The 23531-nt window shown below is 41.8% G+C and overlaps 1 protein-coding gene and 1 pseudogene across 3 annotated transcripts in view; both read right to left on the reverse strand.

Moving 5' to 3' along the window:
- The window catches only part of LOC129639777 (RNA polymerase II subunit A C-terminal domain phosphatase SSU72-like), a 31394-nt pseudogene extending 10293 nt beyond the window's left edge, over positions 1-21101 (reverse strand).
- The window catches only part of FGF13 (fibroblast growth factor 13), a 574996-nt gene that overhangs the window by 421102 nt on the left and 130363 nt on the right, over positions 1-23531 (reverse strand). The gene's annotated exons all lie outside the window — the stretch shown is intronic.

Raw genomic sequence — 23531 nt, forward strand, 5'->3', positions numbered from 1 at the left:
CCTTCTCCATATTTCTTTCCAGCATCTGTAAAACGCCATTCTGCATTTAGAGTTCTTTGTCTTTCCTAAGGAGGTCTTTGTACATCTCGTCATACATGGCTCTGAAATCATAAACGTTTGGCCTGTTGCATGCTGGTCCTGGAAGCTTCACATTTGTTCCTGTTCCAAAGGACCGGATGCTGAATCCTCGTTTGCCGAGGATGTTGTGTGCCTCCATGCTCCAGTTCTGGTTGCTTCAGCATACCACAGCGAGGCGCAGTGGCAAAGACGGCATGGCTGTGGCTGCACTCACTGAGACTCCCAGCTCGGAACTTTCGCGTCTGGACTCCTGCTGCTTCCATAAAAGCAAGATGGTGGTCTCGACGCCCGGAAGTGGAAGCTGCGGCGGTGGCAACGTAGAGTGTCAGGACTTACGGCGTGGGCACGTATAATGTGTCCTGGCAGGCTCCTCGTGCAGGCCCAGATTGCTGGGCGGCAAGATGAGCGCCACTCCAGTATTCTTGGTTCGGAAATCACATAGAGGAGCCAGGGGTGCTACCGCCTGCGGGGTCGCAAAAGGCAGACACGACTGAGCAACTAAACCACCACTACCACAGTTGAATCAGGTTATCCCTCTGTAAAATGCCTGGTCATATCCTTTGTACGTTTTCTAATGAATATCTGTCTTTCTCATAATGATTTTTAGAGTACAGCTTCTAAATATTCCGTTCCATTGCTCAGTCGTGTCCGACTCATTGTGACCCCATGGACTGCAGCACACCAGGGTTTCCTGCCCATCATCAACTCCGGAGCTCACTCAAACTCATGTCCATCGAGTTGGTGATGCCATCCATCTCACCATGTGGCGTCCCCTTCTCCTCTAGATATTAATGTCCCCTCTCCTTCTAGATGTTAATCCTTCCTTATTTATAAGAGCTAAAAATAGTTCCCACCAACCTGTGGCTCATTATTTAAAATTTTCTTTGTGGTACATACCTCATCAACTAGTCTTTACTTTTAATGAAGGCAAAGGTATCTATCTTGTATAGTTTCCATTTTGTGTTTTTAAGAAACCTTTCCCTACTTTGAGATCATTAAGGTAGTCTTTGTCGTTTTCAGGATCAAATAATTCTTGCTTTTAACTTTTATATCTTAAATCCATCTTGAGTTTACATTTCTGTGTAGTATAGGGTAGGAATTTTTTTTTACCATCTACATAGCCAATTTTCCCAGGACTATTCTATTGGTTTGTCATGTCTCCTCTGTCATAAACCAAGTCCTCATATATGTATGAGTTTGCTTCTGGAATTTCAATTTTGTTCTATTGGTACACTTGTCTGTCCTTGTACTAATATCACATTTTTGTTAATATAAGTGAATAACAATTCTTAATATCTTATAGAGCTAGTCTCATATTGTTTTTCTTCTGTACAGACTCTTGACTAATCTTTACCCTCTTTCCACATAGATTTTAGGGCAAGTTTGCAAAGTTCTAGGGAAAAAAAACTGTTGGAGAGTTTGATTGAAATTGCACTGAACTGCAAGTTAATTTGTGGAGAATTGATTTATGTATGATATTGAATCTTCCAAACAATTTAAAAGGTATATATCTTCTATTATTTAAATTTTGTTAATTGTTTATGGAATTCAATAAAAGTTCATAATATTTCCTTAAAAGACATACATTTTGTTAGGTACAGCTCCAAATTTATTATGGGTTTTGCTACTATGTGAATGGAATTTTTTTCCATTCCAATTTTGCAATTTACCTTGCAAATAAACTCTAATTCTAGTATTTATTCATAAATTACATAAATAACTAAGGAAACAGAGCTTGTGTGCTTGAAAGTAGCTGACACTCTGAGCTCACTAAAATAGAGTCAATTTTGTCCTTTCATTAAACAAAGTGGGATAATTCCTATTATGTTCAGAGACTGTGTTTTAGTTAGTGTGACAGTGTTTCCATGTTTCAGAAATGATATTTTTTCCTATGAAAGCTTCCACTTTTCCTACCAGGGACTCACTCCATTATAGTAGTTATAAATACAAAGCTTTTTCTTCTTATTCTTTAGAATATGTTTTGGTCCTTTATTTTCATTTAAGGTATATACTTGTTCAAAGTCATGGTTTTTTTGTCCTTAGAGGATTGTTAGTTTAGAGAGCATACACACACATACACAGGCAAACATACTTTATCTGGGTTCTTTTATATATATGAAGCGTTTCTTCTTTTTTAAAAATTGAAGTCGAATTGATTTACAATGTTGAGCCAATCTCTGCTGTACAGCAAAGTAACTCAGTTTTACATAAATATATATATATATATTTAAAATATTCTTTTCCATTATGATTTATCTCAGGAGAATGGATGAAGTTCTCTGTACTATACAGCAGAATCTTCTTATTTACCACTTCTACATGTAATAGTGTATACTTACCAACCACAAATGCCAAGTCCATCCTTCTCCCCTCCTCCTCCTTGGCAACCTCAAGTCTGATCTCTATGTCCTTGAGTCTGTTCCTGTTTTATAGATAGGTTCACCTGTGTCATACTCTACATTCCACATATAAGTGACATCACATGGTATGTCTTTCTCTTTCTGACTCAGTTCACTTCGTATGATAATCTCTAGTTGCATCCATGTTATTGCAAATGACATTATTTTGGTTTATATGGTGAGTAGTAGTCCATTGTAGTAATAAAAATTGAAAGTAACTTGATAGATTTCTTGCTTGAATACACTCAAGTTGAGGGAGTACATTCTCTAATGAGCTGTCAAGTCCTTTACTTAGAGATAGGAACAAACTGAATTTTGAATAAGCTGGTGCAGAAGCAGTAGCTATAGCAAAGTCACTATGGACCTGTAAGAGAAACCACTGGATAGGAATATTCTCTAAATTCTTCCCAATGATCCTGTCTCCTCTTCACTTGTTCTTTGGTCTAAATTAGTTAATTTCTTTTTAGAGGGCCTAGAAGAAAGGAAGAACAAACTTCTTGATCCAAACATACTGAGGGCAGAGGGGCAAACCTTACAAAAACAACATAGGACCTGAAACAAGTGAAACATGGGAAAAGAGATACCAATATTGGGTGCCATGTTAGTTGTCAGAATTTGTCTTTAGAACGTTTTCTCCTTGATTCTTCCTGTTGAACAGGATCACTATTACTTTTTATATATTGAGCCTATACCCAGAAAGCTTGTGAAACCTTATATTAGTTATACTCATTTGTCTACATATTTTAGTACATTATCTGTGTAGACAATCATCCCATCTGTGAAAATAAAAATGTTTTCAACCCTTATATTTTTCTTTTCCCAAGGAGATGGTTAGGATCTCATTTATAAAGCTGAATAAAAACAGTGACTACAGATATCCTTGTCAGTCTTGCTCCTGACTTGAAAACCATATGGACATCTTGAAGAAATCTCTAGTCTTTCCCCTTCTGTTGTTCTCTATTTCTTTGCACTGACCGCTGGAGACGGCTTTCTTATCTCTCCTTGCTATTCTTTGGAACTCTGCATTCGCATGGGTACATCTTTCCTTTTCTCCTTTGCCTTTAGATTCTCTTCTTTTCTCAGCTATTTCTAAGGCCTCCTCAGACAGTCATTTTGCCTTTTTGCATTTCTTTTTGGGGGGGATAGTCTTAATCACTGCCTCCTGTACAGTGTTTCCTGTACAATGGCACACTATCAGATCTAATCCCTTGAATCCATTTGTCACTTCCACTGTATAATCGTAAGGGATTTGATTTAGGTCATACCCAAATGGTCTAGTGGTTTTCCCTACTTTCTTCAACTTAAGTCTGAAGTTTACAATAAGAAGTTCATATTCTGAGCCATAGTCAGCTCCTGGTCTTGTTTTTGCTGATTATATAGAGCTTCTCCATCTTTGGCTACAAAGAATATAATCAATCTAATTTCGGTATTGACCATCTGGTGATGTCCATGTGTAGAGTCATCTCTTGTGTTGATGGAAGACAGTGTTTGCTATTACCAGTGCATTCTCTTGGCAAAGCTCTGTTAGCCTTTGCCCTGCTTCATTTTGTACTCCGAGGCCAAACTTGCCTTTTACTCCAGGTATTTCTTGACTTCCTACTTTTGCATGCCAGTCCTCTATGATGAAAAGGACATCTTTGGGGGGGTGTTAGTTCTAGAAGGTCTTATAGGTCTTCATAGAACCCTTCAACTTCAGCTTCTTCGGCATTAGTGGCTGGGGCATAGACTTGGATTACTGTGATATTGAATGGTTTGCCTTGGAAACAAACAGAGCTCGTTCTGTTGTTTTGAGATTGCACCCAAGTACTGCATTTTGGACTCTTGTTGACTATGAGGGCTACTCCATTTCTTCTAAGGGATTCTTGCCCACAGTAGTAGATACAATGGTCATCTGAAAAAAACTCGACCATTCCAGTCTATTTTAGTTTACTGATTCCTAAAATGTCAATGTTCACTCTTGCCATCTCCTGTTCACTTGCTAGCTCCCCATCATTGCCATCACCAAAGATGTCTAGGACAAAGTACTGTCCAGAGAACCTTAGCTACAACAAAGGTCAATCACATGGAACCAAGCCATTTGAAAGGTTTAGGCATCTAGTTTCGATGTTTTCCTACTCTCACCAGGAATGTTGCTGGAACACCTAGAATCAAAACTTTACTCACAGACTGATTTGTTCCCTACTGAATGAAGCTTGTGTAAGTTTTGTGTAAGTTTACATCAGCGCTTAGTGTGATGAGCTGGCAAGAAATGTTTGCCAAGTTTCAAAAGCTTGGAGGAAAGATATCATAACCCTGAAAGGCATTTTCTTTTTAGTTTTGTTTGGAAGTGTTTTTAACTCTAAGAACAAAAGGTAGTCCTTGGACTGTCTCTTTTCCAGATAGCTGACACTACATTTCTCTACTGTTATCAGTTTCCTAAATAAGTGTAGTTGTATTTAATAACTGCTGAATACAGGGAAGACATGTGTTAGTCCTTTTGTTCAGTACTTTAGGATCAGAGGAATAACAGGTGTGGCAGTGTTTCTTCATTCATTTAAAAGTCACCTGTATCATCAAAATGTACAACTCATCCAGCCCACCAACCTTAAGGAATTGCAATAAATACAATTCTAAAGAATTCAAAGCTAGCTCTGTCTTTCCCTCAGATATCAAATGTGGACGAATGTTTTGTTGAATAGTTGCCATCTCAAAAGAGGTTATAGCAGGCAGATGATGTGAGTTAGCAAAGCGCGCTCTTAAATCACTAGATATGACAGGCCCAACCTGAAGGAAAATAAGCCTGTTTAGGTTTAGAGAGGTGAAGACCTGCCCAAGGTCACACAGTACATCCATTTTTCTCTTCCACTGCTTCCATTCTAGTCTAAGTCACAGCTGTGCCTGGTCTAGTCCACTGCAGCAGCCTCCTAAAGACTCCCACTACCTCCAGTGGGGCTCCTGCTTTGATCCATTCTTCACCTCCTTATAGCTGGAGTCAACTAATTAAAACATTATCTTACTGAAAACCTGCTAATGGCTTAACATTGTTATTACAAAAATGTTTCAACACTTTCTTTTTTTTACCATGAACAGGTAGGCCTGGAAGGGGCTGCCCCCTTCCTATCTCTTCAGCCTCAGCTTTACTCACTCCCTCCATCAATGTGCTCTGCTTCAGACATGCTGGCCTTCAGGTAATGTACTAGAACCTACTGGATTATCTCCTTATACCTGCTCATCCCTCTTTGGGGAAGGTTCCTTTTACACACCCTTCCCTAGATAGCTCTTCATTCTTTATATTCATTTCTGATATCTCACCTCAAGTCTCACTTCTTTGGGTCGTGAAATTCCATCAGTGAAGTTCACCAACACTCCAGGTGAGGTCAGGTCTCTCAAAACATGTACTTTTTCTTCATAGCACCCACCATGTTTGTTACGTAGTAAGTTCAATACCTCTTTGGTGAATGCATGAAGCATCTGAATGAGGTCTGTCTTCTTGACTAGATGGGAAGCTCCAAGAGCATCACTACTGCCATCTGTTAGATGGAGGAAGTAGATACAGGACTTGGATTCAATCTCTCCTAAATCCCTCCTGTTCCCCAGACTTTACCTTCCCACTCGGCCTTACTCCTCTGTTCCTCTGCCCCCACCTGTCAGAACAGTGGCCCTCTTCCAACAGACACTGCCTAATTCCACTGGTAGCTCAAGGGGCGCTATTCCCAGTTTCACCTAGTCACTCACTGGCAATTACTCCTTGTCTAGGGACAGCCTTCATCAGGGGCAGAAGCAGCAGTTACCTGCTAGTACCTCAAAAGCCATCATCAGGACATTGTTACTTCCCATTAAGGATCGCTCTCTCCATGCAGTCCTCTTTTTAAATGCCCACAGGTCCATTACAGGGAAGGTAACATTTGCCCAGTCCATTCCTCAGTCAACATGTTTGACTGCACACTCTTCACCTGGCTCAGAGTTGATTGAGGTGCTCATATGATTAAACGGAAGAAAGAACTGAAATCAGAGAGAATGGATGAGAAAGAAAAGGGTCTCAATTTGGCCATAGGCTGAATCTGACTTTCTCTTCTGGCAAATGTCCCAATGAATTTGTAATGGATAACTTCATGTTAAACCTGTACATATCTGAATATTAAATTACCTATCCCAAAACAACAGCAAATGGTATGTATATATCTCTCCAGTTATAAGGTCAGCCAAAAAACTCTTTCACATTTTTCCATAAGATGTTATGGAAAAAACAGTTTGGCCAACCCAATACCTTCATTTACATAGCTTGAATCTATAATGACAAGCAAACATTCCTCGTAAGAAAAAGTGCTCTCTGATGATTATTTTGTTATTCTTGTTGTTCAGTCACTAAGTCATGTCCAGCTTTTTGTGACCCTATGGACTGCAGCCCACTATCCTTCATTATCACCTCCCCAGTAGAAAGAACATTACACTTTTCTGGTCACCTAATACCAAAGCACTCTATAGGCCATTAGTGCATTCTGGATTAGAAAACCCAAAATGTGTAGAATGGGGATTTGTGATCTGAAAGGGAAAGGGAAAGTGAAAGTCGCTCAGTCGTGTCCGACTCTCTGCGACTCCATGGACTATATAGTCCATGGAATTCCCCAGGCCAGAATACTGGAGTAGGTAGCCTTTCCCTTCTCCAGGAGATCTTCCCAACCCAGGGATCGAACCCAGGTCTCCCACATTGCAGGTGGATTCTTTACCAACTGTGCTATCAAGGAAGCCCTTTTGTGATTTGAATGTGGCCTAATTATCACATGGTCAAACATAATCAGTGCAATCACTGGAATAAATGCACTGGGATGGAAGCGTAATTTGCACTCATGTGGATACCGAACTATTTACCTGAAGCAGAATCTGTTTTTCAAGTTCACCAGAACCAAAAAAGGAAAGGGAACGGAACCCACCATGGTGGGAAGGGAAGAACCCACCATCTTCGACAAGTACAGAGATTGATGAGTTTGATTGCACACCAATCTGACTACTTCAGAGGTGAAAAAGAATCTGGACTCTGAATCTCACCTGGGAACCCAGGAGGAGAAAAATTCCCATTTTTTCCTCAGGGCCCTGACCTGATCTTTTGACAACTCTGAGAACTCAAAGCCTGGAAGATGGTGAGGTCACTTGGCCCTCACCAAATTGTAACAAATTGTGCTTGTGAGGTCTGCCCAGAAGTATCAGAGGATGACCTCAGCCCATGAAGAAAACAATGTCTGGCACAGGGGTGTTGATTTGACGACATGCAAGAGGAGAAAGAATGGTCTTTCTGAAATGTGCAGATTTGAAGAGGTGGGGTTGTGTGGAATGGCAGGATTGTTTTTCCTGTACCGCTGCACCTGAGCTGTTCTGGGGAATCGATTTCTTATGCTACAAAAGGATAGGACAGTGTGATGCTGACTGGCCCTGGGGACACAGCTTCAATTCAAGTGCATTGATTCAACAAGGATGGCATTGTTTTCTAGTAGGATCCAGCTGCCCACTCGCCAGACCCCTTGGTGATCCTTATTTAAAAAGCAGGAGCCATCTCTGAAGCTTTAATATGCACTTTTACAGAACAATACAGAACTAAAATGTAAAGCACATCATTTTGCCTGTGTTGTTTTTAGTATTTGATTCAAGTGCATGTAAACTGTGAACTATCTCAATTGTATGGTTCAAGCAGAGGTCACCAGGAGATGACTTAGTTGAGCTGAAGGATTTTTAAATAAATGAATGGTATTGAGGACCACACAGTTGATAACCACCAATGATTCATTCAATTTATCATTTCAATAATTAAGATCAACTGTGAAAAAAGTTGGATCCATTCAGTGGAAAAAGAACCTGAGAGAACACACAGCCCATTCTTGACATTATAAGTGATCTTAAGCCCAACAACCACTAATGTTCCTTGAGAACTTACATGAATTGATCACAATTAGCTATTTTGCCTTCTTTACAAACATTAGCCAAGATGGCCCTTCAACTGTGCTCAGTAATTAGCTCCCATCTTTAATTCCTACGTGCATCAAGGAAGGATGGACAGAAAATGTGACTTAGAGTCAGACAGGTCTGGATTAAAATCCTGATTTCACCACTTATGGCTACATGACTGTGAGCAAAACGTCATGAGGATGATTTCATAGACTGTCACAAGGATGGAAAGAAAGCATCAGTAAAAATGCCTGGCATATGGTATTAATAAATGCCAATGGTACCTCCACTTAAAAAGCCACTGGAACAGAATTAAAATAAAGATTATCAATGGAACATTTCTCACTGGTTAGTTTAAAACAATAATGTTTGGAGAAGTGTAGGTTCCTTTAGAAATCAAACCCATCTTTGAATGCCACGGGGAATTTTTACTCCTATATTTAGACATACTGGGCCACCTCACTGCAGAACAGAAAGCAGTATTAGGCGACTCGACTCTTAAGAGTAGGGAACATGTTTCATGGTCTTTGGGTCTCTAGTACCTAGGCACCGTACCAGGAACAACATCAATACTCAATATATACACACATGCCTACATATATACATACATAGCTTTATGAAGTGGCATCAAAGCATGGAATCTTAACCAGCATTTAAAACAGATTTGAAGCAGATGCTTCACTTTTCATATTAAAAGCTATATTTTAAGAACGTTTTAGGAGAGAGATTCTCAGTGGGGATAGAACTCCAGATAACCTGTGAACTTCTTAAAATGGAGATGCCTAATCACTACCTATGAGTCAGTAACAGTAAGCACTCAAATAGGAGATGTATTTTTTACCTACATACTGTTCCATGTACATCAACTCATTCACCCCTGTCAACAACCATATGAAGGCAGTGCTAACATTTTACCCACTTGACAACAAAGTGAGGGGACTTGGAGAGGGTAAGTGATTTGCCAAAGAGCACGTGACTAGCACCAAAGTCTATGTGACTGCCTCCATCTACCTGATCTACCTGAACAACACCCATAAGGCTGCAGCTTGTGCATTTCTCTTTCTTTTTCTTAAAGTTTCCACAATGACTCTGATTGATATGCCTAGTTAATAGTCAGGTAATCAAGGAATGACTAGATAAAAAACATGCAAAGAAGGGACTTCCCTGGTAGTGCAGTGATTAAGACTTGGCCTTCCAATGCAAGGGGTGCAGATTTGATTCCTGGTCAGGGAGCTAAGATCCTACATGCCTGTCAGCCAGGAAATCAAAGCATAAAACAAGCAATACTGTAACAAATTCAATAAAGACTTTAAAAGTGAAGTGAAGTCGCTTAGTCGTGTCCGACTCTTTGAGACCCCATGGACTGTAGCCTATCAAGCTCCTCGGTCCATGTGATTTTCCAGGCAAGAATACTGGAGTGGGTTGTCATTTCCTTCTCCAGACTTTAAAAGTGGTTCACATAAAAAAAAAAAAAATTTTAAACATGCAAGAGAAAGAAAAGGAAACCAAATGGCCCAGGCCATTAGCACAGTTCTCCAAATCCAAATAACAGTATGTGAAATAACCTATCCCTGCGAATCAAGCAGAAATTAGACCTTCACAAGGCTACAAATCACCTTTACAAGCTTTTGAACTCTTCTGCCACTATTGGCTCACCCTAAACAATCCATCACCACACAGCGAGGCTGGCCCGGCTGTTTCCAGAGAGGGCACAATTGTATGGTGTCCACCAGGCCTGATAGATGGGATTGTTAAGGACAATGACATGTTCTATGAGGTATCCTAACTTACTACCAAAGAATAGATGTTATTAGCAGTTAATATTGTCTATTCTTTTCCCAGCTGAATTTTTAAAGACTGTGGGAAGTGATCTAAACCTCAATGTTATTGCAGAATCAAGAAGCAACTACCTCCCTAGTTCCATAACGAATGCTGATCAAATACATGTGAATTGGAAAGGTATTTAATTTGCAGGTTTCTGTCTACATGGTCTGCTTCTATTTTCTTTGATAAGATTAGTGAACAAAGTTTAGAGGACTTTTTTTAGTTCAAACATTTTCCCATAATGGCAAATCAATCTGCTTGGGCAAACAGAACATCAAAACGTTAACCATCAGGAGCTATCATGGGAAGTTGATCCAATTTACACAGAAAAACACCTGCTAAAACTTAAATGAAACTTTATAGAGGAACAAAACTGGATAAAGGATTTTTTGCGTCTTTTCAAGCAGTGACTACAATAACTGCAAGAGTATGGACAAATGGTACCAAATCTAATCATTCTTGTATATTTCTTCTGCACTGTTGCAAAATACATTTCATACCAGGGTAGAGTAAGTACATAGCAGGCAAAATGTGGTAGCTGAAGTCAAGCATAGCCAATATGCTGCTTAGAACAGGTGAGATCTACAGAATTCCCTGATCCATCCTGATTGGCTCTGGTATAGAAGACTGATTCCTAGCATGCTTTTCTTCTATGACTTTTATGTCCATGATATACATAGGCTGCTTGGGTCTAAACAGATACAGGCGATGGTAGCAGTATGTGAGCAGAAAGCCTACTCTGTTTTACATGGCAGTATTATGTATGATAGTAAGGCAATTTGTCATGCCAAGACTGGTAGGTGGGAGCCAGCAGCAGGTCTCAAACTCTCCCACCAGAGTTAACAACAGCTTAGAGAAATGGGCCAGGGCAGGGGCAGGATGATAGCATGGAGAAGAACAAAATGGAAACCTGACACCCACTGAGCCAGCAACACCACAAGATGTAACCAAGTCTCAGAGATAAAGGAGGCCAGTCATCAGAATGGGCTTCTCAGGTGGCTCCATGGTAAAGAACCCACCTGCAAATACAGGAGATGCATGTTCGATCCCTTGGTTGGGAAGGTCCCCCAGAGAAGGAAATGGCAACCCACTCCAGGATTCTTGCCTGGGAAATGCCATGGACAGAGGAGCCTGGAAAGCTACAGTCCATGGGATAGTAAAGAGTCAGACATGACTTAGTGAATAAACAAACAAAAAGTAAAGTCATCAGAATATATACTAGGAGCCCAGAACACAAGACTCTAGAACAGCTTTCCTGGACAAAGGCCATTCCTCCTCTAGCTCCTTTTAAAATCCATTATTCAAGAGGAGTTGGGGGCTGAAGCCCTCCCCACCCACACACATGCTCTCCCTACCCAGCAACTATTACATGCCTGGAGTGAGCTATGGAAGAGTTCTACTGAATGGAGATGTATAAGTAATCCAACATGCAAATGCATTGAAGCACAGTGCAGAAGGGATTAAGAGTGTGGACAGGGACTTCCCTGACAGTCCAATGGATAGGACTCCGTGCTTTCACTGCAGGAAGCACAGGTTCTATCCTTTGTCAGGGAACTAAGATCCTGCAAGTCATGGACCAAAAAAAAAAAAAATGTGGACAGTTTAATCACAAAGTTCTGGGTTCATAAGCCAGGTCTGAAGCTGCTAGCTGTGTCCTAGTGGATAAATCAACTAATGCCACCTAAAAACGAGGATAGTAGTACTTCACCCTATGACTGTTGAGAGGATTAAATGACTCAGTGCATCTAAAGCACTTAGTGAAGTGTCTTCAGCATGGCAAGTACTCAATAAAAGTCAGTAATTGCTATTATCATTATTAACAAGTGACCAGAAGGCTTTTATGTTGCCCAAAATGAATAGACTTCTAACTCAAAAGATCATAAAAAGGAGAATCATAACGAGTTTTTTCCTAACATACCTGTTATGAAGTTTCTTAAAATTAAATATTCAACAAGCCCAGTGCCAGTCTCTCTTGCTTGCATACCTGTGCTTCTTCTGGAGCTCTGCCATTCTCTGTCTCTCTCTGTCCCATATCTATTTGTAGCTAGGGAGGACATATTTCATACCTGTGCAGAAGTGTTATCTGCCAAGTTACAAAATGAGGGAGGATGTGAAAAGGCAACGAAAAACATTAAGGAAGCAGAGGGAGACAAATCCAGGAGGAAGTTGGTATCCAGCCTCAATTCCATCTCCCCCCACCCAGGCTCCTCTCTGTCCTGCACCCTTGACAACACCCAACTCAGATTAAATCCAGCTCTTTAATGACTCCACACCTGCTCGCAGGTGGATCACCATCCGCCATGCTGTCCATTCCCCTTTAAATTGATACCCTCAAAGCTCAAGTGTGAGTCTTCAGTGCTGCCTGCCACCCCACTCTACCCCTGTTACCAAAAGAGTGTGTAGGGTCCGGCTGCTGGCTGCTCAAAAGCCAAAAACAGGCCAGGTTGGTGGAAAGGAAAGTTTGCTGTATTTCAGATGCCAGCAACTGAGGGGGGAGGGTGGCAGACATCTGTCCAAAGGCTGACTGCCCACCCCCCGCCCCGCCAGCCCCAACTTTGCACCAGCAACAAGTGGAGCAAGAGTTTTTGTAGCCACAAGGAGGGGGCTACATATAGAAACAGCACCGTCAGCTCTGACAGTCATCTTCAAACTGGTCATTGGTGGCCTGATCAGCATCACCTTGGTTGTTTTAGGTACAGTTAATCATTAGTTCCAGAGTCTGTTTGTTCCCATTTCTTGAGGCCAGTTTACATAATTTTAGCAACTTATGTCATGGGTACAGTCTGGTTATCATGTAGTTAACTTCTCCACCTGGGGCTTTAGTATCTATAAGATAGCTCACAGGATGTGGCTCAGAATATTATCTATAGCCCTTGAGAAAAAAACTAAAGGTCCTTGACTATGCTTAATAACTATATTATTATTACTTGGCTTCTTTTGACTATTTTCCTTTTTTTCCTGCATTTCTCATTTCTCTGATTAAACTTATTCTTTGACTAAAGTTTTCCATAGACAAAAGGCAGGTAGAGGACATGGAGGGGGGCAAGGACCATAGGGTCCTGCTCCATTGCACCCCCTACCCTGTTCATTTGTCTGCTTTCCCTAGATTCTTTCATATGCCTCCTCTCTGCTCACACTGCTAACTCTCCTTTCTTCCTCCTCACTCTCAGCTGATGACCTAGCTTCTGATTTCAGTGAGAAAGAAGCAATTAGGAGACATTCCACATCCTCCCACCACCCTATCTACCCACCTACTGGCATCTGTACCCACCAGTTCTGGCTGTTTGCTGCTAACTGTGGATGAAGGGTCTGCTCTGAAGGACAACCTTACAACAACACTAGGAAGCTAATGCACCTGCTTTATTCTTCCCCATATTATGATATCAGAGTCATTACTTGATAATATACTATCGGTCTTTTTGTTTACTATCTGACCACCCCCATTAGAATATAAGCTCCTTAAGGAAAATGTTGTATCCTGCGGCCAAAAGGAGTGCCAGGCACATATTAAGCACTCAATGAATATGTCTGTGTGGAATGAATGGGGAAAAAATAATGAATGAAAGAAAAACATGAATTTCTCACTGTGTTTGAAATTCTCTGTTGAATGCTTAGGGTTCTCTCCTTCTCTCTCCCCCATGAACACTTCCCCCACCAAAATCCCTAGGATAGGAATCCATTGTCCCAGGGGGACATGTTATTAAAAGTTGATGCTCTTCGAGGAGGCATGTCATGGACATCCATGTGAATAAGGATGCCTGCATTGAACCTGGTCATGGCTAAAGAGTGCCAGTGAGTGAGGCCCTACCCACGGAGCAGAGCCATCCAGGCAATATGGGAAGTAGGCTTGCCAAGCAAAGGTCTATTTAGGATCCAGATCCAATGACAGGAAGCCTTATTAACTTCCTTCCTTCCTTGCCACTGAGCCTGATACTATGCCAAGGAAGTCCAACCCTCAAACATCTACAGAAAGTATTCCAGAGAGGAAGTCTATTACTTGTCTATGCCATCTGCACAATGCTCAGGAAGCCAGCCAGCCTGGACATAGAGGGGGCCTCTGCTTTGTAACTTCTATGCAGAAGATGCTCGGTTTCTGGGCACTGTGGCCAACGTGGATGAAGGATCATAGACGATAAGGGGTGTAAGGGGCTGGTTACTTACAGCACATGCATGATATGCATCAGGGAGGTTATTAAGAAGATGGAGGAGATGGAGATGAATGAGGAGGTGGAAGAAGCAAAAGGGACACTGGAGGCAGGGAAGAGGAGTGGAGAAGCTAGAAGAGGTGGAGAAGGAAAAAAAGAGAAGGTAGAGAAATAATTTAGTTTTACATGTCAGTGATAAACATGTTAATCATGTCAGTGATCATGTCAGTGATTAACCTGAAGACTGCAAATGTGCTACTAGACTCTGGCAGTCACCAGCTTAGGAGAGTTGGACAAGTCCCTTTGCTCATGGGAACTTTGGTTTTTCTCACCATTCAATGCTGGAAGTTGGCATCTCCAAGGACCCTCACAGTTCTGACCTCTGTAAAATCGTAATCTTTCCAGTCACCAGCTCGGCTCCATGATATGGGTCTGTGGAGCCACCAAGCACCAAGGCCAACCAGTACAGAGTTTGGAACTTCAGCAGATGTCCCTGAAAACAGGCAGAAACTCCTTCAATGGAGCCTTAGCTGCCTTCCCACAGATCCCAAGGGCTTCTCTGGTAGCTCAGTTAGTAAAGAATCCACCTGCAATACAGGAGACCCCAGTTTGATTCCTGGGTCAGAAATATCCCCTGGAGAAGGGACAGGGTACCCACTCCAGTATTCTTGGGCTTCCCTGATGGCTCAGCTAGTAAAGAATCCTCCCACAATGTGGGAGACCTGGGTTCAATCCCTGGGTTGGGAAGATAACCCTGGAGAAGGGAAAGGCTACCCACTCCAGTATTCTGGCCTGGAGAATTCCATGGACTGTATAGTCCATGGGGTAACAAAGAGTCGGACACGATGGAGTGACTTTCACCTTCACAGATTCCAGCTTTCTTCCCAGGAAAACATTCTCCCAGAGGATTGGGATGCTACGTCTCATTTCACAGCTCCATTTTCCTAAGAAATAAACAGCACAAACTAGCATTTGTTCCTCAGCACAGAATGAGCCAGTCCAATGAAGATCAGCCAATTTGTCCTTTCTTTAATACTGTTTATTGTCTCTTTAATGATGAATTCATTTGAGCAAGTGACCCCAGATCCTAATTCAGAGTTACTGTTTACGTTCATGAGACCTCTCCCAATCTCGGCTCCTGGTCCCTTTTGACCTTTCAGAAACCACACCTAGCTGCCTCTGGAACAGGCCACTCTAGTCTTACTTTCGGAAAGGATCCAGCATGGCAGGCAGCACACTTACAGTTCTTATGGACCACATGGAAAAATCAACCGGAGACTGGCAGCCCCAGAGGCAGGCAGCCCAGACTAGGAAGAGAGGAGACACAGTCTGTGAATACCATGTTGTTTCCTTACTGTTGAATCTTTCCAAGTTAATTGGTGTGGAATTTCAATCGCTTGCCCATATATAGCTTTGGAATATCTTATAATTCAAAGAGACATCATGGTGTACTGGAGCTGGAATCCAAAAGACCAAAATAAAATTTTGGCTCCAACCACTTATCACACGTTGGGCAATCTACATAATTTCTCTGGGCCTCCTGACTCTCCCCATCTCTAAAGTGGAGACAATAATAGTACATAAGAAATAAGATCAACTAAGATATCTCTGACTCAAGCACATAGTATAGTGTCCCATACAAACAGAAAGAATAAATACGAGCTACTAGCCATGGATAATATTATGAAACCATGGATATGGGCATGCTGTGGGAAATAAAAAGAGCCCATAAAGTGTGTTTGCCAAAGTGCTGACTACAAAGTGAGCAACTAAACATTAGCCTTTGTTTCTGGATATGACATCCCCGTCATCATCAAACAGCACGGACTCACATTTGTCCAAAGGAACCAGTCATTGATGGGGGCACAAATTCAGGTAGAGGTCACAGCATCATTACAGTAGCTGATACCTGGAAATGGCCCTAATGCCCAAAATGACAAATGTCCAAAACAGGAGCCTAGTTGAGACTGGAATATACACATATAATCAACTACCAGGTCACAATGAAATTGATGCTCCAAAAGTATATGTATGGACAGAAAAATACGTCCAAAATATGCTGTCAAATGGGGAAAAAAGGGGAGCTAAGAAACAGATGCTCAAAGTTATACATTATAAACCTATCTTGTATGAATTTCAACAAATAGATTTTAACTTGGGAATGAAAGAATAATAAGTATCCCACCTGATCTCACTCTGCAAGTACATGGTACATATGTTACAATGCCTAGAAAAATTCTCAGAGACTTTACACGTCAAAAGGGTTCTTTCTGCATAATAGGAATTTAGGTGACTTTCACTTTCTCTTTGGACTTTTACTGGAACTTTCAGGGGTGGAGGATTGTTAATTTTTTTTTTTTAAACAAGAAACGTGTTTATTCAATACCATGACAAATAGGGTCCCTAATCATAAGGCTCCCAAACTATCCATCATTTGGTTTCAGAGGCTGATATGCCTGTTTCTGGAAGGCCCAGGCCTCCGGGGAATCAGACACGCACCTACTTGTGGTCCCCATACTTCCTCTGTGAGACAGATGAAGGCAGAGATATGTCTTGCTTTCCCTAGTGCATCTGCCCCAACATCAAGCCACCTTTGAAATTGCTTTGAAGGTACATTTTAATTAAAATTAAAATGCTACTCTGGGAAGAGAGGGGAAGAGAATGTGCTTCCTTTTGGTGTGATGAACATGGTTTGGAACTAGATAAGAGTTAATGGTTGCACAACATTGCGGGTATACTAAATGCTACTGGATTGTATACATTTAAAAATGGCTACTTGTATGTTGGTGCCTCTCTGGTAGCTCAGTGGTAAAGAATCCACCTGTCAATGCAGGAGACTCAGGTTTGATCCCTGGGTCGGGTAGATACCCTGGAGAAAGAAACTGCATCCCACTCCAGTATTCTTGCCTGCGAAATCCCATGGAGAGAGGAGCCTGGAGGGCTATAGTCCATGGGGTGTCAACAGTCAGACACGACTAAGCGATTAAACAACAACAATTGTATGTTTTGTGAATTTCACTTCAATAAAATAAAAACAAAACTTAATCCATGAATACTGAGTATTGGTAATTTCAATATGGATGTGGAAAATTCACTTCTTAGAATTTTTGTGTGTTCAATACATAAACGGTTTGCACACCAAAATCAAAATTTTAATAGAAACGTTTTTCCTTTGTTTCTAGGAGATGCATATTATGAACCAATATGCCATTTTCATCATGTCGTTACCATAATCATAAACTATTAGAACTGAAGGACAGTTCAGCCACTTTGTTTTACAGAATAGGTAACTGAGGCTAGAAAAGAGAGAACTGGAACACACAAGTAATGTACAAAATCACAAGTGTCCTAGTCCAGGGTTCCGTCCAGAATAATCCACTTCTAGTCTTTTCTTCCTTCAATTACCTGGTCCTCTTTATACTTTTTTAAAATACATATTTATTCTTTAATCGAATTATCAGCCTCATGTCATTTTCCAGAATTTGTTTTCTGCACCCCAACTCCTTCAGTGTTTGGTATATTGGTCATACGTTTTGATAACTATATTGAGCAAACTCATTCTATTTCAGTTGTGAGAAGCAGGTGATAGGGTGTGGATTAACTCAGTAATGTGCCACACCCTCTTGGCCCTACGACTTTATCCCTGGGAATGCTGGAGATCTAGGTTTCATCTGGGTCTCAAAAACACGATCATTAACATAGCGGTTTCTGCGTCTGCACCTCTCACACTGCCCTGACTCCAAATCACAGCGAGATTGTTTACTTGAAGGATAAAGAAATCTTTCCATCCAGAGCCAAGAAAATTACATCTTCCTTGTATTTTGCACAGATTAATATCTGAGAAGGCTTATGATCAAATGCTTCTCGAATGTGTCTCTCTGTAGCTGGATTGCATGGTTGCCAGTGACCTGCTACTTGGAATCAAAGAAGCACTGGCATGATGGTGAGAGCAAAGATCTGGGCATTTTGTTAAGTTACATGTCACCAATTTGCAGTTTTGCAACACCTGCATTCAACACTGGAGTCTGAGCTGAAGAGTGCCCTTTGCTGCAAAATGTTAGGTTCCAAAAACTTGCTGGACACTTCAGGCATTCTGAGCAGTTGGAAACAGTGTTGTGAATTGAATCTGGATCCTACTTTCCAGCAGTCTATCCACTGCACACCCAACCTGTGAAGCCCTGTGTGTTTATTCAGTATCACTCCTTAGACTTCCAAACAAAAAGACAAAAGATCTCAACTCCTTTCCTGTTTCTCAGAGAGCCAATGATGATGTGTTAAGAAGTAACTGGAGCAGGAAGGAAGAGGAAGGGAATCCTATTTGGTTAACATCCCCATCAGTGCACATAATCAACTTAAAATGAAAGCCAATTTTATGATGGGTTTTCCCTACCTTGGCTGCACCCCAAGGCTTAGAGGATTTTAGTTCCTGGACCAAGGATCAAACCCAGGACCTCGGCAGTGAGAGCACAGTGTCCTAACCACTGGACTGGCAGAGAATTCTTCATGGTAGGGTTTCTGAGGCAAGAGAATAACCTACAGAGTTTTCCTAAATGGATTCAACAATGCCAGCCACAGTGGGATTCATTCAGTATTACTTGAAAAACTCCCAAAACAAATAACCCCCAACATTAAATTTGACCACTAAGTAGATGTAAAGCAAACTTCAAAAGGAATGTAAATGATATGTCACCTCTCAGAGCCTCCAATCCAGGAATAAAATGAGAAGATTGTGATTTTTTCCCCACAGTATGACACACATGCGAGGAACACACTCCAGTGGGGAGTACCCAGATTAAAATACAACCCCGATAATAAACTCTGTTTGTGTATGTGTGTGTTGTAGAGGAAGTCAGGCAGTGGAGCAGATGAGGACGGGTGGCTGAAGCACTCATGAAAGGGCTGGCATCCAGGGCAGCTGGTAGCCCATGGACCCTGCTAGTGCACTCTAAAATTTACTGCAAAGAATAATTCAAAGCTGAGAACTCCTGGACTACAAAAATAGTAAGCTTCCTTCAAGCTTTGTAAAATAAATATATTGAATCAAAAACAGTGTCATCATTACCAAATTTTTTATATATCTGAACTTCTTTGTGGCCACAACTATATGGTACCTAACTACACTCTTATGAATGGACAAAAGCAACGCTTTAGATGCCCTGTTCATGTCCATGTAGACCTCCATGTAATTACTGCTATTCAAGGGTTATGATCTGATGGAAATAATAGTGTTTGGAGACAAAACATGTGGACACAAATTTGAATTTTGCCACTAACTAATCTTATATACCATAGTTTCTTCATCTGGATTCAAATCCTAGGATGATATTCTGTAAATTCCCCAAATTCTATATGGCTTACGCTCCTCATCTGTAAAATAAGGATAATGGTAGTGCTTATCTCCTAAGCTTGTAGTTAAGGATTTAATGAAATGATACCTGTGGAGTCCTTCAAGCTTCCCACAGCAGAGACAGTGCTCAATGAATATCAGTAACATCATCTTTGTCCCCATATCAATAAGGTGTTTTCACAGCTCTCTGAATATGGTTAAAGTCACTCAGTCATGTCTGACTTTTTGCAACCCCATGGACTATACAGTCCATGGAATTCTCCCAGCCAGAATACTAGAGTGGGTAGCCTTTCCCTTCTCCAGGGGATCTTCCCAACCCTAGGATTGAACCCAGGTCTCTCGCATTGCAGGCAGATTCTTAACCAGCTGAGCCACAAGGGAAGCCCAAGAATACTGGAGTGGGTAGCCTATCCCTTCTCCAGGGAATCTTCCCGACTCAGGAATCGAACCAGGGTCTCCTGCACTGCAGGTGGATTCTTACCAACTGAGCTATCAGGGAAAATCGGCTTTTGGATGAATTTATTAACCTTCTATACTATAATGCACAGCATCATCTTCATCATCAACATCACAATAGATACACTTTTGAGCTATGATGTGTCAAGTACCATGACTATGCTGGGCAGTTTACCATGAGGTAACTTAGTTGATACTACCAATGCATCTGCAGAAGTCCCCAGTAGAGGTTCCTATAGATCAAGAAAGTGACATTGCTAGTCACATCATCAGTAAGTGACAAAACCAGGATGTGAACTCAAGTCTCTCTTATTGGAAAATGACTATGAATCATGATAATGAGGACAGCAAGTCCTCACTGCATTCTTACAATGCACCAAGCATCACACGCAATGTTAAACCTGCACTAGGCAGATTCTGCACAACCCTAAAACACTGACTTGGTATCCAGGGTCACAAAAGAGATAGGAATCAGAAATATTGGGAGAATTGGGGTCCCAGAAGGCAGAAGAAACAGAGGCTATCCTTGGTCTCTGTCCTTATCCATGACAGCAAAATCTAACAGAAGTCTGTGCTCCAGAGGCAACCATCTGAAACCATAAGAAAACCCACTTATACAAACCCTTCTTGGAAAGCTGGGTCATAGAGTTTCTACTTAAGAAGAAAACCCAGTTGTACAAACTCTTCCTGGAAAGCAGGGTGATAGAATAGTGTGCTGTGCTTAGTTGCTCAGCCATGTCTGATTCTTTGCGACCCCATGGACTGTAGCCCGCCAGGCTCCTCTGTCCATGGGATTTCCAAGGCAAGAATACTGGAGTGGGTAGCCTATCCCTTCTCCAGGGGAACTTCCTGACCCAGGAATCAAACCGGGGTCTCCTGCATTGCAGGCGGATTCTTTACCAGCTGAGCTATCTGGGAAACCCATGATAGAATACTAGAGCTAGTCAAAACCTTAAAAAAAAAAAAAAAAAAAATCAAATCTTACAACCTCCCTGATCGGTGGACCAGAAAGCTGAAGATGTGATTAAGTGGAAAAATCCATTTTCACTGCCTCCCACAGAATAATCAGGGGCTTTGCAAGCTTTTCAGAGTGTGGGGGGGGGGCGGGGGGGGGGTAAGTCCAATAGTTACCAAGGGCTCTGTAAGGGACCCAGGGCAGAATGTGACAATAAATCCAGCACAGGGCCTGGCCCTCAAGGCTCTGCCTGTACACAGAGGGAGACAGACAAGTCACAAGCAACACGAATTCAAGCCAAGATGAAGTTCAATCGCCAGGCTATGAGAGTTCAAAACTGCTTTCCACCTGGGGGAAGGGTGTCAAGGAAAGCTTAGTAAAGTAGATGACGTTGACAAATGACAGGTGAAATGATGAGATGGAGAAATGTATTTAAGTAAACAGCTGTAGCAGAGGCAGAAAATGTCACAGTGGAATCAGGAAGCACTGAGGGCTCCAATTTGGCTGGAAATGAGTATACATGAAGGAGAACAGAGGAGCACATGGCTGCTCAGTAGCTTGGGAAGCTTGGAGCTGAGGAGAGGAGACAGTTCCTTAGCAGCTGGAGTCTGCATGACAGGTGAAGGTGATTCAAAGAGGGCCTTAGAAGGACGTACCTGGCACTGCTTTAGGGTAAAGGATGGAGGGAGAAGAGGCCAGAGGGAAGAGACATTGGATGCTGGAGAACAATTAGAAGGATGTTTGTTGCCGCAGCACAAAGGGTACTGCCTGCAATAGACGTGCAGAGAGGTGGTTCCAAGTGATACTTTTCCTTTCCTTCCTCTAGGTCTGCACTAAATGGTTGAGGGGCACTGAAGGGATTTGAAGTAGGAAGCAGTCCCCACACCTTATTCCTTAGAGGCTCTCATCCCCTGAAGGGACAGGGCTAACTAAAGAGTTTCTGAATACCCAATCACTCTCCTCTGGGATGTGTCTGGCCAAACTCTGGCACAAGTGAGCACTTTTCTCCATCCTCAGAATCTAAACTTTTGCCTCTTTTCAGGGAGGCTTTTGGGGGTGGGATATGTAGACAGAATCCAGCCAGTTCCAGACAACAGCCCTTACTGTGATCACATCAACCACTGCACCCCCATAGTCTATGACCACAGTTTTTCTGGGTCCTGGCTCCTCGCTAGAGCTTTTCACAGCACCAATCCTCAAACTACACAGGCATCAACTCTCATCGACCCCACTCACACTGAGATCTGAGGTAACACAAAAAAAGCTACTTGGCAGTTAGATACATCCGTTCAAAAGTCAATATTTACCAACTAAAACTCTGCCAAAGTAGCTGAGAGGCACTGGGCAAGAATTCCCAAAGCCCCACCAGAGAAACCAGTCCTCAGCACTGCATGTTTATGTTTGATCTACATGAAGCTATTTGCATCATCTTCCCACGATTTCTGCTGAAAATTTACTAGGTGGATTCAGTCTTCTTCCCTAAGATGAGTTACTGATCTTAGGATCAAGGCAACATAATACTCGATAAAGCCTTGTCTCTACCAGTAGAACACATCTCAAATCATCCTCTAACTAAATCTGTTTCACAGCTCTCCCCAAGACTAAAAGTGGGATAACATTAAGCAAGCAAGAACTTGGAGTCATCAGCAGGGCCAAGGACCATCAGGTCTTCCGAGGATGAGCACTGGGGTAGGCTACAAACACTGTGCAGTACTAGTCACCAGAACCCACCACAAGCAAAGTCACTCCTATGAAATGAGATGTAAAATTAATGAGCTGGTCAGCCTTTTGCGACACACTAGGTAGAACGCATGGTTCCAGTGGACTGGAAAGAGTTGTTGTCCCAATCATACCCCAGCTGACACATCCATGTGCTTTCTTGCCTTCAAAGTTGTCCCGTGCTAATTCCACGTGTGTTACAAGTGTCAGACAGCTCCTCCTTTACAGAAAGATGAGATAACTTGACCAAGATCATTCTGCACAGGTTGGTAGAGAGAGCACATCAGCCTAACGTAGGGATATGAATGAAGGAAAAAGTAGCACCAACTGCTATCTTGTCTCTTCACCAAGGGATCTTAAAACTTGTACAATAAGAAAGTGCACATCAGCTCTTTCCAAATACAAGAAATAGAGAATTCTGATCATGCTGGAGATGTGCTTATGGGACAAATCCTTCTGTGAGTGAGCAAATAATTAAAATGTGAATATTCCACTTTGAGGTTTTGGTGATCTGATGCCTATTGGTAATGTAACATTCTTAGACTTTAAAGATAAACTGGTGGAGTCATAAAAAGAAAGAAGAACAAAAAGAAAAAAGTAGCAAACCTGATACACTCTTCAGAAATAAGGTTGTCCCACCTCAATGTCCATTGACAGATGCATGAATAAAGAAGATGTGGAACATATATATA

Source organism: Bubalus kerabau, chromosome X (assembly GCF_029407905.1).
Source record: "Bubalus kerabau isolate K-KA32 ecotype Philippines breed swamp buffalo chromosome X, PCC_UOA_SB_1v2, whole genome shotgun sequence".
Lineage (NCBI taxonomy): Eukaryota > Metazoa > Chordata > Mammalia > Artiodactyla > Bovidae > Bubalus > Bubalus kerabau.